We start from the raw sequence: 18,882 nt of genomic DNA on the forward strand, positions 1-18,882 counted from the left end.
CAGGTAATTAACAAAATGGATTCTATTACATCTATGTTTATGTAAATATTATGGTTTGTATGCACGTGAATCACTGGATCGATTTCAACCAAGGTCGGTACACATATCTATATTACGAAGTGACTATCCCAGGGTGCGAAACCCTGTCCCAGTTACAGACTGCCTGTCTAACACAGCTTGCAGGGCGAATTAAAAAAATTAAAATGCTGACATATTTTACTCATGAAGAGCTATAAACTTGTCTTAAAGGTTTAACACCGTAAGACACGCATTATAATTAGAAACGCAGCATAACTTACGGCACGCTAATGACCCAGATGATACAGGGTGATTCAGTTTCACGCACCCAAGGATTTTTGCAACCCGAAATCCTTCAAATGCCACTCGCGTGTTTGTCGTATTCACTCACTTACTACGCACAAACTATTTATTCTGCATAGAAAATGAACACGACCTTATTGTAAGACATTTAATGTAGTTTTGTACTGGGATACGTTTTCGCTAGAGACTGTAGTCTTCGAGTTATTCAAGAAAAACGTAAAAAAGTGATCTTAAAACTATTTTTTCTTGCGTAACACATATTGACTAAAATTTTCCGCACTGGCTGTTAAAATACTTTTATTAAAATGTAGCTACCGGTCACGCATCAGTAGAGATGCGTCTTCAGGTGGTCTGCACACGAAAGGCTTTTTCAGCATTGTATTATGTTGCTTTTAAAGTTTTTGATCGTTTTTAACTATGAATGTTAAAGAAATTCCCAGTGACCATATAACACGTAGTTGCGATCTTAGTTTAAACATAGTGTGCTACCGGATTTACAATGACGATGGATGATGGGACTTGGCTCTAAGCAATCACTTTTCCACGCCATTACCTATGGATGGAGGGTGACGCTAGGACTGAGAAGGGACGGCATGTAAAAATGTTCGAAAACGACGTTTTGGTATAAGTTTTCTGTATTTAGCTGACTTGGAACACCTTAGAAGTATCAAGCGCAACCTGTCGTTTATCTGTGTTATTTAGTCCATCAGCCAGGACGCGAGAATTGACGCCGCAGCAAAATAATAATTTTGTCAGATTTTTTCGGAGCCATAAATCATGCCACATGGCTGACTACCACAGATACATTTAATGTGCTCTCTTAAGGCGGATGGTGTAAAACAACAGAGAATGATATAGTTGCCAGTGACAACAGTTTTACTCAAAACGACTATCGGTTATTGTTGTCCATATGCCTCAAGCTAAACGGAAGTCTGTCGGTCGGATTCAACGGACAGGGAAAAACATAAACTATTGCGAAGAAATAAAATAGATTTTCAACGACGCCATCGATTTCAGTCTTTGCCGGAGCGTGTCACGACAGTATGGCTGATGAATCTGAAGACCAACGTGAACTGGAGATGTAATATAAACAACGCTAACGTGATACTCGACTTTAGTACAGTACACCAGCACGTTAACATTACTCGAAATGCAGCAGGGATGGAAATGAGAAATCAATGTGAACTACGGAAAAAATGTACCATCACTTATCATTCATACTATAACCGGAAAATTAACTAAACTGCAATAGTAATTATATAGTTAAGTTGAACATTTGACTAAACGTCGGAGTGCATAACAGACGCCGCCGTGTGTATTGAAGCAAGAGCGATGTCTGTTTGGCGGGTTGCTAAGCTGGACTTGCAGGCGCAGTAAGTGGTCTGCTGAAAGAAACACAATTGAAATAAATAAATTTCTTAATCACTCGCAACAACACGTCATTCCTTACGGTAACATACTTGCACATACACAAAGTACAGACAGAAAAATATATACAAAATTTTAATTTTTGTTTACGTGTAACTTTACGCTATTTCTTGTCATTCACGGCATATGTAGACATACATGTCGGTGTTTCTATGTCAGTCTATACGTCATTTGTTTTGACAGACAATGTACGTAGTTTGCAGCTGACATTCCGTTGTGTTATTAACAACCAAATGACAAAATACATGTTATGTATTCTCAGTTGGGAAGACGGACAATCATCAGCTGTGTTATGGAATGACAACAAAGATAATTTGTGATGGATCAGGACTCCAGACCAGATTTCCCGGTTATCGCAAACGATCGCCTTACGATTGGCTATGCGTGCACGACTCACGCCTAGACCTAAACTTCTATATGTCGTCAACTATGTGTCTACAACCTGTACAAAGTATTTGTCCGCCGATACAGGGCAAGCGACTTTCAGTTAAAATGTCTCCCCTATACAGGAATATACTTAATGTACGAGTGCAGGTTGGTTGGATGCTTGGTTGGTTGTGGGAAGAGACCAAACAGCGAGGTCATCGGTCTCATCGGATTAGGGAAGGACGGGGAAGGAAGTCGGCCGTGGCCTTTCAGAGGAACCATCACGGCATTTGCCTGGAGCGATTTAGGGAAATCACGGAAAACCTAAATCAGGATGGCCGGACGCGGGATTGAACCGTCGTCCTCCCGAATGCGAGTCCAGTGTGCTAACCACTGCGCCACCTCGCTCGGTGCAAGTTGTAGTCACATGGATGATGACATACGGAAATTTGCGACGAGCCGTGAGTCGTGTTCGGATAGCCTAATGGTAAGGCGATCGCTCACGATGAGCAGAAAACCCAAGTTCGAATCCCAGTCAGACACAAACTTTTATTGATATGGTTCAATTATACGGCTGATGGTTGTCCACATTCACAGCTGCGAATACATTTAACGTATTTCATAACGGCTGTAGTCGCAGCAGTGTAAGTTCCATTGGGCATACATGCACGTCCTATGGAACATTGCTTCTTACTTCTGAACGACACAGGCACTGCAATATGGAACTGACAAAGTGTTCTCTTATCTCAGACACTGCTATTTATGTTTTAGTGTGTTTGTTCAATAATTTTGTTAAAACTCTTTTGTGGATACTGCTATCTTGTAACTATTCGATTCAGTATCTTTCAGATGTGACGACGACCGGTAACCGTCGATAATAGTTATCAGATTTTTCGTATACGATCTTGCCTATTGATTATTTTACACAAAATCAATACTGCTGAAATAAGAGATCGCGTCTCTACACTGACAATGTCAGCTAACTATTACTTCCTTGATTGTTAGGTAAATACCGGAACTAGTAAGACCCTTCCATTCGTTCCCATTCGAGAACCCCCTCTGCCTCACTACCAGTTCGTCTGGTGTTCGGCTGGAAAAAAGAAAAAGAAACGACGACTTAATAATGGACCGGATCTCAGAGCTCCCTCTGCTCTTTGAAGTGAAGTAAAAAAATGAAGATAGTAGTTCTTCTGTGGTATAACGGTGTGACTCATGCAACAAAACGAAATTAAGTTTTTTGTCTACGTTCTGGGTTCGTAATAAAAGAGGAAAAAAAATCATACACTATATTGTTCGTTATTTTTTTTTTTTTTTGGTGTCGTACAAAATTTACAGTGTCACCTCTCTCTCCTACAACAACAACGCTTGCGCCGGACAGTTTCACATCAGTTCACACTCCGCTGCAGAGTGAAAATTCGTTCTGGAAACAAACTCCTAGCCATGTCTCCGTAATACACTTTGATCCAGGAGTGCCAGTTCCGCAAGGTATGTGGAAGAAGTTGTGAGAAGTGTGGAAGGTAGAGGTTCTGATGGAAGTGAGGGTGTGAGGACAGGTCGTGAGTCCATGCTTGGATTGTTCAGCCGATAAAAACTGGCCCGCGTAAGACGAAAGTCCCGGGTTCGAGTCATAATCCGGCACTCAGTTTTGACTTGACAGTAAGTTTTAAATCAGCAAGGTCTCTGCTGCTCAGTGAAAATTCATTGTGGAGACTAGCAGATACCTTCGTAAGTGAGATAGAATCAAAGGTTAGTTACACATTTCGTCGAGATGGAAGTAATAAGGGGCAGGAATTCCAGGTTTGTGAACTTTAGGCAATCATTTAAAGTGCTGGTCTTGGGATTTTTCTGTATCATTCTTTTAATATCCGTGCCTCTAAAAATCGTTTCTATGATTTTCAGAGTTTTCTGTAAGTTTCTTTCGTATCGGTTTGTTGGATCCCTTGTTAATTCTGTGATGTTGTTGCTTTGTATAAATCATAATGTTTTTCCAATGTATTCCTGTTCTTTTATGATTAAGATTGAATTATCTCTGTCGGATTTTGTGATAATGGCATTTTCTTGCATTAATTGTTTTTATAGCTTTCTGTTGTCATTGTGCATTTTTTGCAGTGATTTTGTTCTCTTTGATTATTTTTTATTTCCTCAGCAACTAGTTCTCTTGCTAGATTTGCATTGAATACAGTTGAGTTTAATTTTTCTTGTTGCTTTATACTGTGTTCGGGTTCCGTTATGATAATCTCTGTGGTCCTGTGTGACAACATTGTTTTGTTCAGACAATTTTATGGTTCAAATGGCTCTGAGCATTATGGGACTTAACATCTGAGGTCATCAGTCCCCTAGAACTTAGAACTACTTAAACCTAACTAAGGACATCACACACATCCATGCCCGAGGCAGGATTCGAACCTGCGACCGTAGCGGTCGCGCAGTTCCAGACTGAAGCGCCTAGAACCGCTCGGCCACACCAGCCGGCGACAATTTTATGTCTGTTGGGTAAAGCACTCTTTTGTGAAAGGTGTTTTTTTGTTATGGTTTTAAGGCGTAAAACTGCTACGGTCATTAGCGAACGGTCTGTGGCTTAGGTAACAAAAAAAAATAATAATTGGAAATCAGCAGCAATGGGTGCGAAACTCAAAAAGTGGGGAAACTAAAAATCAGAAGGAAAGCTTAGAAAACCACTATAGGAGGGGAGGGGGTTTCTTTCCTCAAAAAGAGCTTCAAATGACCGACGTCATCTCACTGACACTGGTAAACTCGAGGACACGATCAGCTGAGCGCGTGTCATGTGCTAAAATGGAAGATACATCAGGCGACAGCTGTAGACGGGCGTGTAGCGGAGTAAAATAGGGGCAATGAAGTAAAAGGTGTCTCACCGTCCACAGTTGAGAGCAGTGGGGACAAAGCGGGGGAGGATTGCCACTTAAAAGATGTCGATGGCTAAAGAGACAATGCCCTATCCGGAGTCTAGTTAAAATTACCTCCTCCCGACAACGAGTTCTGGAGGAAGAGGTCCAAGCACAGGGAAGAGCTTTCACTTCCCGTAATTTATTATTGGGAAGTGTAGACCAGTGTGCGTGCCATAAAAGAGACAAAAAAAAATGGCTCTGAGCACTATGGGACTCAACTTCTGAGGTCATTAGTCCCCTAGAACTTAGAACTAGTTAAACCTAACTAACCTAAGGACATCACAAACATCCATGCCTGAGGCAGGATTCGAACCTGCGACCATAGCGGTCTTGCGGTTCCAGACTGCAGCGCCTTTAACCGCACGGCCACTTCGGCCGGCATAAAAGAGACACACGACGACATAAAACACTCTGTAGATCGGCGAAGGGAACCATGCGAACAGCAGGCTGAAGAAGAGAGACTGCAGCCTTGGCCGCTATATCGGCCGCCTCGTTTCCACGGATACCAACATGTCCAACACGTCCCACAAGTGGAGCAAGTGGAGGCAGTCCTGAATCACGTGAACCAGGGGGTGGACGGGGTAAAGAGATTGGAGACTGAGGAGAGAGCTGAGCGAATCTGAGCATATAATATACTGTATCCGCTGATGGCTGATGGCGACGGATGTATTGGACAGCCTGGAGAACAGCGTAAAGCTCCGCAGTAAAATCCGAACACTGGTCGGGAAGCCGAAATCGATTAGGGTGCACCAACTATATAGGCATTCCCAACACCAAATGATGTTTTTGAGCCCTCCGTGTAAATAAATGTGGCATCCTTCATTTATGCGCATAGAGCAGCAAATGCCCGACGATAAACGAGAGGAGGGGTACCATCCTTGGGAAGCTGACAAAGGTCATGGAGCATGCAGGTCCGGGGCCGGAGCCAAGGCGGTGCTGTACCCCCAGTTGTCAAGAAAGTTTTAGGAAAGTGGAAGGAAAGAGAATGTAGCAGTTGACGGAAGTGGACTCCAGGTGGCAGTAGAGAGGAAGGGTGGCCTGCATACCCAAAATCCAAGGAGGCGTCGAAAAAAAGGCCATGGGCCGGATTAGCAGTCGTGGAAGACAGATGGATAGCATAACGACTCAGAAGGACAGCTCGCCGATTGGACAGCGGCGGTTCAGCAGCCTCAGGATAGAGGCTTTCCACAGGGCTGGTGTAAAAAGCTCCAGACGCTAAACGCAATCCACGGTGGTGGACAGAGTCGAGACGCCGAAGAATAGACGGCCGAGTAGAGGAGTCACCTATGCTTCCATAGTCCCATTTCGAGCGCACTAAGGCGCGATAGAGACGGAGAAGGACCACTCGGTCCGCTTCCCAGGGGGTACGATTCAGAACACGGAGGGTGTTGATGGATCGCAGACGTCGAGCCGAAAGATATGAAACGTCGGAGGACCAGCACAGTTTTCTGTCGAACGTAAGACCCAAAAATTTAGCGACGTCCGCGAACGGAAGTTGGACAGGGCCTAGATGCATGGAAGGCGGAAGAGACTCTGTACGACGCCAAAAATTGACACAAACTGTATTACTTGGAGAAAATCGAAAGCCGGTTTCGATGCTCCAAGAGTGGAGGTGATCGAGACATCCTTGAAGACGTCGTTCAAGATGGCTGGTCCGTTGAGAGCTGTAGGTGATCGCAAAATCGTCCACAAAGAGGGAGCCCGAGACATCGGGAAGGAGACAATCCATAATTGGATTTATGGCGATGGCAAACAGTACAACACCTAGCACTGAGCCCTGGGGTACCCCGTTTTCTTGGGAGAAAGAACAGGAGAGAATAATGTTCACCCGCACTTTAAATGTGCTCTCTGCCATAAATTCACGAATAAAAAGGGGGCAGCCGACCTCGAAAGCCCCATGAAAACAGTGTGCGGAGGATGCCTGTCCTCCAGCATGTATCGTATGCTCTCTCCAGATCAAAAAATATTGCTACCGTTTGACGTTTCCTGAGAAAATTGTTCATGATACAAGTGGAGAGAGCAACAGGATGGTAAACTGCAGAACGATTCTTTCGGAAACCGCATTGGGCAGGTGTTGAAAGGCTTCGAGACTCCAGCCACCAGGCTAAACGGCAATTCACCATACGCTCCGAAACCTTACATACACTATTCGTGAGAGAAATGGGGCGATAGCTAGAGGGGAGATGTTTGTCCTTTCCAGGTTTCGGAAGAGGAACGACGGTAGCTTCCCGCCATCTTCTGGGAAAAGTGCTGTCGGTCCAAATTCGCTTGTAAGGGCGAAGGAGGTAACGCAGACTATAGTATGATAACTGCAGCAACATTTGGATGTGGACATCATCCGGTCCGGGGGCGGAAGAGCGAGAAGAAGAGAGCGCATGTTGGAGTTCCCGCATGGAGAAAACAGTATTATAGCTTTCGCTATTTTGAGAGGAGAAAGCAAGAGGTCGCACTTCCGCTGCACGTTTCTTCGGGAGAAAGGCTGGCGGGTAATTTGAAGAGCTCGAAATCTCAGGGAAGTGTTGAACCAAGGAGTTAGAAATTGCGAATCGGTCCACTAAGGTATCACGCGCGACAGTGAGCCCAGAGATCGGGGAGAAACTAGGTGCGCCAGATAACCGTCGAATTCGACTCCAAACTTCTGAGGAGGGAGTGAAGGTGTTAAAAGAGCTAGTAAAGAAGTCCCAGCTTGCCTTCTTGCTATCGCGGATGACACGACGGCATCGCGCACGTAACTGCTTATAGCGGATACAGTTGGCCAAAGTAGGATGGTGGCGGAAAACGTGAAGAGCGCGTCGCCGCTCACGTATTGCGTCACGGCACGCCTCGTTCCACCAATGAACTGGGGGGGGGGGGGGGGGGGGGGGGCGCCGGGGCAAATCGGAGGTGCCAGGTATTAAACGTTCCGCGGCTGTAAGAATAACTTATGTAACATGAGCAACCGGATCGTCGACGCTAGGAAAGTGACGATCATCGAATGTCGCTAGAGACGAAAAAAGTGTCCAATCGGTATGGGAAAATTTTCATCGTCTCGGGCGCAGAGATGGCAGTTGTGGCTGCAGTCGAAGAACACATGGAAAATGGTCACTCGAATGTGTATCAGCAAGAGCGAACCATTCAAAGCGTCGAGCTAGCTGAACAGTACCAATGAGAGAAATTCGTCGTGGAGGCAGTCAAAAATGTAGATTCCCCAGTGTTGTGGCAAACAAGATCCGCTTGGTGGAAGACGTCAATCAATAGGGAGCCTTGCGGACAAGGACGCGGAGATCTCCAAAACAGGTGGTGGGCATTGAAGTCTCCAACCAGCAAATAGGGGGGCGGGAGCTGACGAAGGAGATGAAGGGGATCAGCTCTTACCATCGGTGTGGACGATGGAATGTATATGGTACAAAGAGAGATGTTGTATCCAGAAAGAAAAAGATGGACAGCAACAGCTTGGAAGGGACTGTTTAAGGGGATTGGGTGATAATGGAAAGTATCATGCAGAAGAACCATAAGTCCCCCATGTGCTGGAGTGATAGCAACAGAGGGGAGATCAAACCAGAGTGACTGAAAATGAGGGGAAAACAAAGCGATCGTGCGGACGCAGCTTTGTTTCCTGAAGACAGAAGATGACCGACGAGTAGGATCGTAAGAGGATCAACAATTCATCCCGATTGGCTCTAATGCTGCAGATATTCCAATGGATAATTGACATAGGGTGGACAGAAAAGGAATGAATCTTACCACGGTTGCTCTCAACTCAACGACTGCTGAGAGCCAGCGGCCGACAGCGGGGAACGGCATTCAGCCAAAGGCAGAAGTTCCTGATCCATAGGTTGTACGGGGGCAGCTCCCGCCACCAGTGATCGGCCGGTTGATCGGCCGCCAGCAGTGCGCCTTGGCGACACGGAAGACGGCCGAGGGCGGTTACCGCCAGGTGGCGCTATAGATGAGACACGCCGTGGTGGAGAAGGAGAGGAACTTTGTTTCTTATGAGCCTTGTTGGAAACAGGATGTTGAGATGAGGGAGGAATCGATGGTTGACAAGTCGAGGTACGTAGAAAGTCTTCGCAAGTAGGCTCTTTTTTGGACGTCCGGGTTTCTGATTTTGGGACTCGTGATTTAGCAGAAGCCAATGAAGGTTGAGTCGTAGAGTGAGCAGGCGATAGTGGGGAGGTTGAACGGGCGATCTTTGCGCTGGCCTATCTAACGACCGTGGCACTAAAGGTGAGATCACAAGTCTGCGTGACTGCCTCCTTAGTAGGCCTAGGAGATCCAAGGACAGTGGTATATTTACCTGCTGGAGGCACAGTGGGCTTTCGACTGGCGAATAACTTAAGAGCAGCAAATGTAGACACCTTTCCATTCACTCTGATTTCCTGAATAAGCCGTTCATCTTTGAAAATGGGGCAATCTCAAAAGGAAGCAGCGTGGTCGCCCATGCAGTTGATGCAACGAGGGGATGGAGGTGGACAAGCACCCTCATGGGCGTCCTTGCCACACGTAACTCCTTTGGCCGGATTGGAACACGACTGGCTAATATGATTAAAACACTGACACCTATAGCAACTCGTAGGGTTGGGGATGTAAGGGCAAACTGAAATTATCTCATAGCTCGCTTTACTGTTTGATGGAAGTTGAACTCTGTCAAATGTCAAGAAGATATTACGGGTTGGTACTAAGTCCTTGTCAACCCTTTTCGCCCGCAGCCCGTGGTCGTGCGGTAGCGTTCTCGCTTCCCACGCCCGGGTTCCCGGTTTCGATTCCCGGCGGGGTCAGGGATTTTCTCTGCCTCGTGATGGCTGGGTGTTGTGTGATGTCCTTAGGTTAGTTAGGTTTAAGTAGTTCTAAGTTCTAGGGGACTGATGACCATAGATGTTAAGTCCCATAGTGCTCAGAGCCATTTGAACCATTTCAACCCTTTTCATGACTCGATGTACAGCCGTTATGCCCGGGTCGGACAGGTAGTTTTGAATTTCCTCGTTGGACAATCCGTCGAGTGAGCATGTATAAACCACCCTGCATGATGAATTTAAAGTGCGGTGCACTTCCACCCGGGCAGGGAATGTGTGTAGCAGTGAAGTTCGCAGCAATTTTTGTGCCTGGAGGGCACTGTTTCTCACAACAAGGTGCCATTTCGTAATCGGGAACAAGACTTTACAGGACCTGCTATTGCGTCGACACCTTTCTGAATAATGGAAGGGTTGACTGTGGAGAAGTCTTGACCTTCTTCCGACCGAGAAACAACAAGGAACTGTGGCACAGATGGAAGAATTGTCGGTGGCTGAGACTCATTTAACTTTCGCTTGTGAGCAGAAATTGTAGATGTAGAGGAAACCATTGCAAAAGTATCTTCCATGATTACTGGCGTCTTCGATGACATGCTCCTTCCTCGTGGGGGCCCTCTCTGAGGGCACTCCCGCTTTAGGTGATTGTTCACACCTCAGGTCACACCTCCCGAGAAACGGACGGAGGGACCACTCGGCACGTTCGGAAGGTACCAGCTCGAGTCATCACCCCTCTGTGGGCCTGGCCCTTACCAGGGGGTACGTACGTGTCCTACCCGTCTACCTGGGGCGGGGGATTACGCGTTACGCTGTCACCGGCTACGCGTGGGAACGAGTGGGTCGGCCTTCAGACACACACAGCGAGGAAAGAAAGAGAAAGGGTGGAACAAAGAAAAGGAAAGAAGAGAGGTCTCAAACGCCGCAGCAGAGAAGAGGGTAAAGAGAAGAGGCAAGGAAAAGAGAAGGACAAACGGAGGAGAGAGGCTTTCCAGCATAGAAAGCAAAGAAAAGAGACTGTCTTGCAGTTACAAGCGTCCGTCTCCGGACGTAGGCACGAAACATACTCCCATAGGGGGAGAAGTGGAAGGGAAGAGGAGGAGGTAAGAGAGGGGAGGACGGGTCCTTTGCTCGCCATGCACGTATCCACCAAAGATTTGTGGACCCCTGGGGGAGGGGGGGGGGCATATGTTTGTAGTATTGGTATGTGATTGATAGGTGTTTGTGTGCTTTATCAATCTCAAGAGTTTCTTTTGTTGTATTTATGTTTTCCTTCAGTTATGGTATATGTGTATGTTCTAGCCCTGCGCATTAATTCATGAAAAAATTGTGGGTATTATATGTGATTTATCAGTTCTGTATGCTGTCGGTATAGTTCCATGTTCAATGCCTGTCGTTTAGAATACAAAGACCAGATTTCTCGCTTTATCCACATGATTTCTGCCTTACGTTTTGTCTGTTGTGCTGCAGATGATAGCTTGTTTACCGTTGTGATTACATAGCTGGGTACTGTTTTATAGGCCAAACATAGTTTGTTGAATTTTTATGTTAAGTATGGTTTTTGAAGTTTGATGGTTGTGTTCCGGAATTTGTTGAAGAGTAGCGAGGAAAATACATGGCTTTGCGTCGAAGTGATGATCTTGTGGTGATGCAGTTCTTCTTATTTCCGTACTTCTACTAAGAAAACTGGGCGAGGAAATCCGCCTTATACAAGACCCGTTTGGAGTTTCGTTTTGCCCAGACATGTTTCACCACTTTTAATGCTATTTTCAGTGGGTTACTTTCTTTCCTTTTTATTACATATTAGCGTTTAGAAAAAACATTTGGTGTAAAATATTTACATTTGTGAATGAAGTTCAAATGGCTCTGAGCACTATGGGACTTAACAGCTATGGTCATCAGTCCCCTAGAACTTAGAACTACTTAAACCTAACTAACCTAAGGACATCACACAACACCCAGTCATCACGAGGCAGAGAAAATCCCTGACCCCGCCGGGAATCGAAGTGAATGAAGTGATAGTTGTCAAATATTATATGTGGTTTGTTTCAGTTCACAGCTGAGATGTGAATTACTGGGCTGATGCATTGCACGTTGTTTATTAAAATATGTCTAAAGTTCCCCAACGAAGTGTTATAGGCCTCTGCTGTTCCTGGTCCACATAAACGATTTAGGGGACAATCTGAGCAGCTGTCTTAGAATGTTTGCAGATGCATTTATCGTCTTATAGTCATCAGATGATCAAAACAAATTCCAGAACGATGAAGGCAAGAGATCTGTATGGTGCGAAAAATGCCATTCGACTCTAAATAACGAAAAGTGTGAAGTCATCCTTATGAGTACTAAAAGGAATCGGCTAATCTTCGGTTGCAGGATAAAACACACAAATCTAAAGACTGTAAATTCAATTAAATACTTACAAAATTACAATTACGAATAACGTAAATAGGAACGACCACACAGATAATGTAGTGGGGAAAGCAACCCAAAGACTGCGATTTATGGTCAGAACACTTTTTAGAAGATGCAGTGGGTCTACTGAAGAGACTGCTTATATTATGCTTGTCCGCTCTCTTCCGGACTATTGAGGTGTAGTGTAGCACAACTCAGCACTGACGGAGGACGTCGAAAAAGTTCAAAGAAGGGCATCTCATTTTGTATTATCACGAAATCGAGGGAGAGACTGCCACGGGTATGATATGCGAATTGGGGTGGCAATCATTAAAGCAAAGACGATTTTTGTTGAACAGGATCTTTTCGTGGAATTTCAGTCAAAAACTTTATCCTCAGAGTGTGAAAATATTATGTTGGCACCCACCTACACAGAGAGAAAAGATCGTCATAATAAAATTAGGTAAATCAGAGCTCGCACGGAAAGATTTAAGTGTTAGTTCTTCCCTCGCGCTGTTCAAGAATGAAACGGTAGAGAAATAGCTTGAAGAGGGTTCGGTGAACCTTCTTCCAGGCACGTAATTATGAATTTCAAGGTACTCATGTAGACGTAGATGTTGTACTGCATGTATCGAGACTGCGAGTCGTCACATTGAACAGCTGCTACCAGCTTACGCTACTGCTGTAAGCTGTTATTTGTCACGTAAATTAAAAAAGACAAAACTTAAATATTTATTTCCAACTACTGTCTCCTTCTCTTCGCACTCTACTGACTAGTTTAATGCTGCCCACCATGGTTTCCTCTCCTGTGCCACCCTCTTCCTCTCAGACTAGCACTTGACACCTAACATCGTCAAATATTTGTTCTACATATTATAATCTCTGTCTTCCCCTACAGTTTAGCCCTCAATAATTTCTCCCATTTAGTATTTTCAATGCATTCTCTTCTTTGCTGATTTTGGGGAGAACCTCCAGATTTGTTGTATTATCAGCCCACTTAATTTTTGGGTATTTCTGTAACATCTACCCGAAAACATTTCGACTCATCTTTTCTGATTTTTCCACAGTCCACAAAGCTCTCCTTACAATACTGTGCTACAGACGCAGTTGGGACGTTGGAACGAGTGGACGAGTGCCTGAAAGCAAGTATCAGTCGATGGCACGCGCCAAAACTCTTTGTTTCCACTGTCTACAAAAAATAGGAATGGGAACAAACAATCACCTGTCCATCTCCAGTCTACTGATAGCATTGCTTCGCTATTCCATAAATGCTGCTTTGAAGCGATTTGGTCCGATTCGCTATCCACGCTACCTTGTTTCTGTCTTACAGCACCAAATACCACCGAAGAAGGCTTTTGACTGCGTTTCTCACAAGATTCTATCAAATTTCGTGCCTATGATATATCGTCTCAGTTGTGCGACTGGAGTCGTTATTTCCGCTCAGAAAGTTCACAGCAGTTGACAGGAAGCCATCTGGTGAAACTGAAGTGATATCTGGGGTTCCCAAAAGAAGAGTTATAGACCATCTGCTGTTCTTAATATACATAGTCTTAGGGGTATAAGTGCAGAATTTCTATTGGTGACTGAGGACAGCATACTGAACAACATTAGATCAGTATTTACTTCGTTTGCAGATTAATAATTACCAATTGGAAGTAGTATAATTTTAGGTTGCTTAGCACCTATAATTACCAATTGGAAGTAGTATACTTTTAGGTTGCTTAGCACCTCCAAGCACATGTGGCGAGAACAAGCCATTAGCGAGTATTTTTCCCTCAGCAGCGGGTGAGGTGTTGAAACGAAGACATGTGCACATTAAACCTATAGTCCATACTGACAGGGGTAGTCCACTCAGTGGTGCAGTTACGACCATACACAAAACGTCACGTAGTAAAGTACGTGACGTGTTTGTGGGAAGACTGTTAGATACAGAGAAAAGACAGCTAACATTCTGAAGTGGGTACATATTAAGGTACCACTGATCACAACATCTGCACCCTTTTTGTAGTGACTGATTCTGTTATGATGTTACAAATCTCAGGGATGATGGAAAAGGGTAAACGTATAAATTTGAGGTAAGGGACCACAAACAACAGGGTACTGTTGTTTATAAGATTGTAGGGTATGCAGGTGGTGGTACGGACAAAACAATAAAAAAATAGAAATAATAAAAAAATAGAAAGTTTAGTGAACATAGGATCTAAAGTGCATACCTTAAGAGATATGAGCATTTGTTTATCTTGGATACTGAGAAACATATCTCTTCTACTGCAAGTTCTTTAGTTTCCATAATTTTGGAGGAGGTAGTGTGAATCAAAAGAAGAAAAAAATATCGAATAAATATGTGCTCTCAAGTGCGTAACTTAACAGCTATGGGCACATGTTAGGTAGAAGAGAGATATTTCACAGTACCGGAAGTGCTCACAGCTCTTAAGGCATGCATTTTAGAACCCATGTTTACTACACAACTTTTTCTTGTTTTGGTCCATACTGCCACCTCTGAAAGTTGCCTTCTCTGCTATCTTAGCAACAACAGTACCGGTACTTGTATTCCAATTTCAAGGCGTCAAAACGATTTTCCCTTACCACTTTCGATTCTTGAGTCCCTCGTTTCTGGACCAGGGTCCCTTACCTGAAATTGATACACTTACCGTTCTCCATTATTCCCGAAAGTTTATAACATCGTCACGGAATCACCCTGTATAAACGATTTAGGGGACAATCAGAGTGGTCCTCTTAGATTGACTGCAGATGATGCTGTGGTATACCGCTCAGTAACGTCATCAGAAGGTAAAAAGGAATTGTTAAGTCCTCCAAATAAGTACTTGAAATATTGCGTTGAATTTCGGTTACACGATAAATCAAACTACTTTAAAGTGTGCAGATTCAGCTGAGTAATTAGGGAGTACAATTGCTAACAACTTAAATTGGTACCATCAAAAGTAAAATGTTATGGTGAAGGTGAACCAAAGATAGAAAACGTAGAATGTGCAACATATCTACTAAAGGGACTGCAAATACTACATTTGTCCGTCGTCTTCTGGAGTACTGTTGTTTGGTATGCGATCATTATCAGATACGACTAAATGAGGACATCGAATACGTTCAAAGAACGGCAGCTTGTCTCGTATTACCACAAAATAGAGGAGAGAGTGGCACGGATATGATATGCGAGTTGGGTTGGCAGTCACAAAAAGGAAGGCATTTTAATTGTGGCGAGATCTTTTCACAAAATTTCAATCCCCGCCTTTTGCCTACGAATGCCAAAATATATTTTGTGTCCCAACTACATAGGATGAAACGATCATGGTAAGAAACTAAGAGAAATCAGAGCTCGTATGGAAAAAATTAGCTGTTCGTTTTTTCCCACGTCCTATTCGAGAGTGGAATGTCCGACAAATAGTCTTCCAGCCAAACATTTTAGTGTGAATTACAAAATAATCATGTATCTGTAGATGTAGCTTTAAAGATACAGCTGCGTGCTGCATACAGATAATTACAGGTACATTACAGCGCCTTTGTTTGCCTTTGGTAGTTTTGAACCCTATTACTGTGGTTAAAACATAACAACTTGGTGGCGTGTTGGGATATATCATTATTTTTTGTGGTTTTTCCCTAATGATGAAAACGAGCATGAATTGAAAACTTGAGGAGAGAAATAACACAAAGTGGTACGCTTTCCAACCTGTGCCGATATTAGTAAACTCTTAGAGATAGGTGGCGCAGCTTCGAGAGTACATGGTTTTAAATTCTTTTTATCTGTACTAGTTTATGTTCTCACCGGTTTCGCTAAGTCATTCAGTGCAAATGTGGACGTTCTTCCTCTCACCAAGTTGCAGCACCTTCCCTCACACTTCTTTATCTAACTCATTCAGTGATCCGTTTTAACGACAGTCGTGAAGATGCCACCTTAGACTCAAACCTTCCTTCTCGAGTAACTGACTTAAAAACAGACGATAATTATGGCTATTAACATATAATCGAAAGTTAGCTGCAACATTTCGTTTTCTTCCACAGTCATAGTTGCATAGTAATTATACGAGTTATTCCCAGTAATATGAAGTCACTCTTTAATTCACCGCACGATTTTCGCTTGCTAATGTCATTTAATAAAAATTGTAAATGATGGCTTCTCGGAATATATTTCAACCTCATTCATTCAACCTCATTCTCTATACAATTTTTTTTTTTTCATTCAGAATAATGTGGCTTGAAGCCCATCTTGAAGCAATCATCTTTTACACTTCCGTTGCCTAACTAAAAGAGATTCTTAACCTAATCGATTTTATCTGATCAGACTTCGGTACACAGCAATCAAACTTTTTACACAGCAAATTACTGGTACTTCTTAAGGCTTAATCAACGTCTTATTTTTCTTATTCTCCTTCGGTTTAATCTATTCAGATTATTCTATTCGTTAGAACCTTAATCTTTACAACTTTCTACCTCAGAAAAACAGCATATGAAACCACAGACTCCAATACTCGTCGCATTAATTATTCACTTGTTAGAATGTTGTGACTTACCAATTTCTGATTACGTGGTTCAATATTTCCATTAAGTCGCATGCGTTACAATTCATATTTTTCTAATAGCGTACAGCCATCAATAAGCTAAAAGCCTCTTTTTGTTAAAAAATGTAAATAATATTTTAGGCAGCTTTAAGATCGTTGAAAACGTTAACAAATCGGATGGTCGACAGTGTTTTTAGTCCACAGCTTTCTATTGTGTGACCATCGATATGTATTACTAATGCTGCAGCTGCCTAATTAATAGTGTTTAACTGTACCTTTAAATTTTATTATAGAAATGGTAGCTTAGGTCAGGAGTGTGTGACAGACTTTAGGGCATGTGAACACTCATTTTTTGCACTAAAATACCGAACTAAAAAGATTAGTTACATTATGGTCAAAATAAATTCAGTTTTTTGAAATGCTGAAGCTTTAATATTTTTAACTGTCGGACTGTTTATGATAAGCAATTGAATTAATATTACAATAACTACACTGCGCAACACCATTAAAAGGTCACTTTTTCGAAACCACGTAACTGTCTCCCATTACGACGCAAAAACTTGAAATTTTGCTCAAAGTTGCCGATAACCTTCCACTATAGTGGTGCAAAAGAGTGGCCACCTGTGACCTCACCCTAGCGCTCGTCGACGCTTCATACAGAAAAGTGTCGACACAGGCTAAAGGAGGTCAGAGTCCAGAAGTTCATGTGAGATGTAATGTGGGTTAATGACGACACAATGGCACCAAATTTCGCCACAATTCTGCTCAACTCCACCATGGACGAGTCGCACTGAGGGAAAGTCGTCACACTGCCTCTTACCCAAATTTCTCCCTTACTTTTGACCCCTCTGCAGTGGAGCACAGAACCGCCATACACGGTGTTGAAGTCATGCGGTTTCCTCATGGGTGGCCAAGAAAAATATTTAACACACACGCATGAAAAATGAAAGAACACCCAAATCGGCACTGTTGTGGAAACCGACGGATGGATACAGAAGTAGAGGAAGACCTCGTAACACCTGGAAACTGACTTTAGTAATGGATCTTTAACGGACAGACTTGAACTAGGACGAAGCCGAAAGCTTGGCAGCTGATAGAGTTCGCTGTCGGAAACTTGTTGCCCGCTATGCTACCTAGCACTGGAGGAGCTAAGTCATGGACTTTACACAGCTACCACCACCCCTCACAGAGGAATGGGGTACTTAAAACTCTAGTACATAGGGCGCGCACTATCTCTGACGCAGAGAGTCTACCCCAGGAATTGGAAAATCTGAGAACTGTATTTCGAAAAAATGGGTACTCAGAGTGGCAGATTCAACGTGCTCTCCGCCTAACCACTACGGCGCAACCTGTGGAGATGGATGAAATCACGATGGAGGAGGTAGGCACTGCGTTTATTCCATATACAGGCGCACTTTCGGGGAAAATCGCCCGCATTTTGAAGAAACACCGGGTCGGAACTATGTTTTGTCCTCCGAATAAAACTCGTGCACTGGTGGGGAGCGTCAAAGATGACCTCGGTTTGAGGAAGGCCGGCGTGTACCAGATTCCGTGTCAATGCGGCAAGTCGTATATTGGTCAGACGATGCGTACCGTCGAGGATCGATGCCTTGAACACCAGAGGCAGACTCGACTGATGTATCCGAGCAAGTCGGCGGTCACTGAACATTGTCGGAAAATCACGCTATGGAGTATGAACGCACGAGGATTCTGGTACAGACGTCGAGATACTGGGACAGCGTTGTTAGAGAGGCCATCGAAATTCGCACCAATGACGACCTCATAAACCGTGACTGTGGCTATAATCTTAGCAAGGCTTGGGAACCAGCGATTGGGTTAATCAAGAGTAAATCGAGCAAACGTATAGTCGTGACGACCACGGCGGACAGAGCCATCACACCGACGTCATCTCAGACGCCGTCGCAATCTGTTCCACCTGCCTCTTGACACTGAGAGACAACTTTCTACTTTCTGCTTTTCAGGTATTGAGTGACGCATTGTTGAGCTTTTTCCCTGATTCCATAATGTTCCAACTTATACAAAAGTATTGCATGGTCTTGAAAGATGTGTGTTCATTTGACAATTTTCTTTTACCCACTACATTTTTCTCTTCATAAATCGCGACAGAATCTTTGCTACACTTTCGTGTCTACAGTTGACCTAAAGAAGCTCTTTGAGCAACTTCTTTGTATG

This window comes from Schistocerca serialis, chromosome 5, assembly GCF_023864345.2.
Source record: "Schistocerca serialis cubense isolate TAMUIC-IGC-003099 chromosome 5, iqSchSeri2.2, whole genome shotgun sequence".
Lineage (NCBI taxonomy): Eukaryota > Metazoa > Arthropoda > Insecta > Orthoptera > Acrididae > Schistocerca > Schistocerca serialis.